General features: G+C 41.7%; 1 protein-coding gene across 1 annotated transcript in view; it reads right to left on the bottom strand.

Annotated features, from left to right (window-relative positions):
* The window catches only part of wge (winged eye), a 576,501-nt gene extending 573,226 nt beyond the window's left edge, over positions 1 to 3,275 (bottom strand). Inside the window, exon 1 of the mRNA XM_070113543.1 lies at positions 3,093 to 3,275. The gene's annotated coding sequence lies outside the window, so the exon portion shown is untranslated. The remainder of the gene's footprint in view (positions 1 to 3,092) is intronic.
* Positions 3,276 to 5,596: the final 2,321 nt, after the last annotated feature.

Genomic DNA, 5,596 nt, shown 5'->3' with positions numbered 1-5,596 from the left:
CTTCCTCATTCACTGCCCCTCCCTCTCCGGCTTTCTTCATTTCCCTTCCTCTCTTTCTATCATTTCGCACTTGTCTCTTTTCTTTTTGGATAGCATCATTCTTATTTTTACTTTTCTTCTTTCTCCATAATAATTTTTTCTTCCTTTCTCCCTCTGCAACCCTCTTCCACCTTCTCTTTTGTTCCCTTTCCTTTTTTCTACCATCTCACCCTTTTCTACCTCCTCCCCTCCCTCTTCCCCCGTCTCCCTCTTCCACGGCCTCCCCTCTCCCTCCACCCCCTCCCCTCTCCCTCTTCCATGGCCTCCCCTCTAACTCCTCCACCCCTCCCTTCTCTCTCTTCCACCCCTCCCCTCTCCCTCTTCTTCCCCTCCCTCTCCCTCTTCCACCCCTCCCCCTCTCCCACCCTCCCCTCTCCGTCTTCCACCCCTCCTCTTTCCCCTCTTCCACGTTCGCTTCTCCTTCTTCTACTCCTCCCCGCTCCCTCTTCCCCTTCCCCTTCTCTCTCTCTCTTCCACCCCTCCCTCTAGGTCTTCCACCCCTCCCTCTCCCTCTTCCACGCTCCCTTCTCCTTCTTTTACCCCTCGCCTCTCCCCCTTCCAACCCTCCCCTCTCTCTATTCTACCCCTCCCCTCTCCCTCTTCTACCCCTCCCCTATCTCTCTCCTATCCCTCCCCTCTCCCTCTTCCACTCCCTTCTCTCTCTCTCTTCTACCCTCCCCTCTTCCTTTTCTACCCCTTCCTCTCTCTCTCTCCTACCCCTCCCCTCTCCTTCCTCCTACCCCTCCTCTCTCCCTCTTCCACCCCCTCCCTCTCTCCCTCTTCCACCCCTCCCTCTCTCCCTCTTCCACCCCTCCCTCTCTCCCTCTTCCACCCCTCCCTCTTCCCTCTCTCCCTCTTCCACCCCTCCCCTCTCCCTCCCATCTCCTTTAACCCCTTCCCGTCCCCATTTTCAAACCCCTCCTCCCCTTCCCCTCTCCCCGCCCCCGCAAGAGCGATAATGGGAATCGATGCTTTTCCGTCGCCTCCGCCCTCGCCCGCCCGCCTCGTCGGCCTCCGCCACCCCGTCGCCGCCCTGGGAAGGAGGCCGCGGCGACTGCTTGCTTTCGGGATCGCTAATGGCCTATTCAGATCGGTCCCTCGGTCTCTCGTTCTCCCTTTCTCTCGCTCTCGGTCTTAGTCAGTTTCTCTCTCTCTCTCTCTCTCTCTCTCTCTCTCTCTCTCTCTCTCTCTCTCTCTCTCTCTCTCTCTCTCTCTCTCTCTCTCTCTCTCTCTCTCTCTCTCTCTCTCTCTCTCTCTCCCCTCCCATCTTTCTCTCGGTTTCCCCTCCCATCTCTCTCTCGCTCCCCCCTCCAATCTCTCTCTCGCTCCCCCCTCCCTCTCTCTTCTCCTCTTTCCCTCACCCCCTCCCTCTCTCTTCTCTCTCTCTCTCTCTCCCTCCCTTTTCCCCCTCTCCCTCTCTCAACATCTCCGTCTTTTACCTTAACCTCCACCCACACATTCGCTCGCCTACGCCCCCACACTCACAACGTAATCTATTGGTTGCTGAGCATTTCAATTTGTTTTAAGCTATCTATTTTGCTGAAACCATAGATTTCAATAAATCTCTACTTCTTTGTATTTCATTTTAATGTATCACCGCGAAGGAAGAGAAGGAAAAAAAGGGGGGAGGGGGAGAGGAAGGAGAAGGGGAAAGAAAGTCTGGTGCAATACCCATGACATAAATTAGTTACTGACATTTCATTTTCGTTTTTTTTCTTTCTTGGCCAAATATCACTGGGATTTTTTTGTTTCTTATTCGAGTTTACCTTCTCGTTTTCATTACTTCCTCTCTTACTCCTTTCCCTTTTTCCCCTTCCCATTTTCTCCCGTTTCTTCTTCCCTTTTCTCGATTATTCGATATGCCTTATATCCTCTCTCCTTCTCTTCTGGCCATTCCCTCGGTAAAATGAAAAGAAAAAAAAAAGAACAACAAAAAATGCTAATTTTCACAAAACCATAATTAAATTAGTCCTTATTAACACTCCAGCATTATGCATCCAATGAGTAATTAAAACCCAGAATACTTTGAATTTACATATGAAACTCTTTGTCATGATTACAATAGTGTCTTCATAATTATCATTTTGTGTTTCGTCTCTCTCTCTCTCTCTCTCTCTCTCTCTCTCTCTCTCTCTCTCTCTCTCTCTCTCTCTCTCTCTCTCTCTCTCTTTCTCTTTCTCTTTCTCTTTCTCTTTCTCTTTCTCTTTCTCTTTCTCTTTCTCTTTCTCTTTCTCTTTCTCTCTCTCTCTCTATCTCTATCTCTCTCTCTTAAATTTCTTGCCTTAAAATTATACCGACCGAATACCTTAAAATTATACCGACCGAATATTTTGAAACTTTTTTCTCCATTCTCTTTTCTTTTCCCTCATAGTGTTTTTAAGAGCCCCCCTCCCCCCAAAAAAGGTTATATTCGATTAACCTCAGCCAAGTTAGGTTAAGTACCAAGCATTTTAGCGGTAATGTTAGTAACGTAAGCAGTCACAATGATTGCATTTGGTGTTGTGGCAACAGTAGTAATAAGAGCAGTGGTAATAATCATAGTAGCAGTAGTGATAGTCGTTAGAGTAGCAGTTCTAAGAGGTACCAATTATAGTAATAGCAGTAGTCCTAATAGTGGTAATGGTGTCAGATGAATTAATAGTAAAAGTAATATGCTAATATAAAGTGAAAAATTATGACGTGGCTGCGAGGATAAGGTTAGACATTTAGGATAAATGTTGTACAAAGATTACTTGCTAGCAACAATAGTAACGGTTGCTATTACACTTGCAATACTAGTAACAATTAAGTACAATATGTATTAGCCGTGGTAGTATTCGTAGTTATGGTATTATCAACAGCAACAGTTGTACTTTTTAGTAACTAGCAATAAAGTCAAAACAACAATAATATTAACAAGAACAATATCACCAACAACAATACTATAAAATGATTAATATGATTATTACAGTAATGCAAATATTGCAAAATCATAAATATACAATGAACACTTTTACACACCATGCACTAAAACATTTATCGCAAATGATGAAAACTAAATAATTCATTTTTACCTCAATAACAGCTGAATACTGCATCATTCCCTATATCTGCAGCAACTCTCAAGATTCTTTCCAATTAATTTTGATGAAGGAACACTTCTTTCAGTCCCATAATGGTTACTCCTTGTCGACACATCACAAAAAAAATCAAACTGTCTGCCACTGTAAACATGGCGTTGGCGCGGCTATACATCTTTCCATTGTTTGGACCTTTGCTTCAAATACCTAAAAAAAAATCATTTCTATATAACGTTTACTTGCTATACATTAAAGAATATCATTAGCTCTTGGAAATATTTATCCGAATGCATACACTAATGAATAAAGTGTGAATATAATACCGATAGGGAAGTGCATCTTTCGAAAGTGCGATGAAGTAAGATTCAAATTCACGAACTAAAAAGGCGGGAAGAAATTTCACTCGGGTATGGAATGTCGCCAGCGGTCGCCATGTGTATGTGTGTATGTGGGTGGGAAGGGACGTAAACACCGTTTTTTTCAGGAAGTTTTGTAACTGTAATTATGACTATGTACTGCATCTTTGAAATTCAAGATTCTTTTTAAAAATTGCAGCAATAAAAGTAGTCATTTTTCATTTCTATACATCCGTTTCCAGTGGGATATTACTCACTGCTCTGAAAAATAAACCTCATAAAAATATATTTGAAAAACTCATTGCATCCTAATAAAAGATCGGGTCTTACACAGCGTTGCAGCAATTACGCAGAATATGAAATACTTCACGTGAATGTAACTTAACAGGCTCTGCAGAAAGTGTTTTCTAAAAAAAAAAAAAGTGGCTAGATTTCGGTAACACTTTAGGTGATTTACAATTTTTTTTAAATAAATAAGTTATTGAAATCAATATAAAACAAATAAAACAGGTACATGAGAAATCACAATCAAATTGCAAATTCTTTAAAATGCTAATGAGCGCACATTCCAATGAATCTTCCGAATTCCTTAAAAAATACTAAAATAAATATAACGTTATTCGGTTATTCGGTCTCATAATATGGCTCAAATGAATAATCACTATCACCTTTATAAAATATAATAAAAAATGTGATGTAAAGTCAAATCAAACAATGAAAAAATAAGTTACTAACCTTACTCAGTCATCAGTAAGAATATAATATAGAGGCGTTAGGACGCACATCTTCGTAAAGCGAAATGAATTACAATTATTTACTTATGGCTTATCATGCATCATAGAATCAACTTTACTAAAGAATGTATTTCCTATTAACCATTACCATCTTTGACATTTCTTTCAAACATGTCCTATGGTAAAACATATATTTCTATGAACATTCTAGCAAAACATTTTTTCTTGAACACACCTAAGTAAATCACTCGTCTTGTATTTTCTGGTTATCATCCCTTCAATTACGTGTTCCTCAAACACATAATTAATATCTCTTAGAAAGCACATACACATGCATATCTCTGGTGTTTATGAAGATAAAATAAGTTAATGGGGGTCCCATCTTCTAGTTGTTTCGAGCATTCGTGAGTACTTCGCACGGTAATGTGTTTATGTATTATTTTGTACTCCGTATTTGTTATCTCTGCTGTTTATTTTAAGCCTCATCTATGCTACCGGTATGGCATTATCTACTCTAATTAGATTTAACTTAACTTAAAATCACCATTACCTCTACCACTCGTAATTCGGGGAGAGTTGCCAGTTCGTGAATGCGGAAATGCTGAGCTCGGAGAAACAGCACCACTGCCCGTGTGGCGACCGGAGGAAGACGTGGGAATTTTACATTTAGGTGGACTCAAGCGATCCATGAAGAAAATGGAAAGGCATTCTTTCGCGTTCCGAATCAACAACGTGCAAGGCGTGTAAGCGGTTTCAAGTGCAAATTTCGGCGTAAGTAAACGGTACTACTTTATCCAGTTTCTCTTGAAGAAAAACCCTAATATTGGTGGCTTCATTTCTAAAGAGAAGCGGGACTAAATTCAGCTGAAAATGCGCATCACCCGCAAGAGGCAAGGAAGGCCTAGAAGATTCTCCGATAATGAAAGATTCTATGAAAAAAGTTTTCCGGTTACCCTGCCTGAACTCGAACCCTCGATTATGAAGAGAAGAAAAGTTGGATCCTTCTTTCGTCGCGTTGGAAGGAGTACCTCTTAAGACCCTGACATGGAGTTATAATGAATGATAAATAAACGGGAAATTTGCTGGCAGGCGCTGCAAAACTTAAAGGAAGAGTTAAATTCTGGCGTCATAATCGCGTGCTTGTTCTGAAATCATATGGAGCAGTAGATCCTACCGAAGCTAGACTGCATATAGGGGGAACCAGCGAGAGTGTGTAGAAAAGCCTATAGTTGCCTGCCGAGAGAAAGTGCTATCCCCAGTTAGACACAAGTCACAGATCCTAAACACTAGTGACGTATCAAGAATTTTCAACCGGGGTGATATAAATGGAACTATTTTATGTAGCGGTAGCATGAAGTATACACGCGGGCGGCCACGTTGCACGCCCCCCAAAAAAGGTATTCATTTA

The sequence above is a fragment of the Penaeus vannamei genome, chromosome 34, assembly GCF_042767895.1.
Source record: "Penaeus vannamei isolate JL-2024 chromosome 34, ASM4276789v1, whole genome shotgun sequence".
Taxonomy (NCBI): Eukaryota; Metazoa; Arthropoda; class Malacostraca; order Decapoda; family Penaeidae; genus Penaeus; species Penaeus vannamei.
This window is presented reverse-complemented; position numbering and strand designations above follow the sequence as displayed.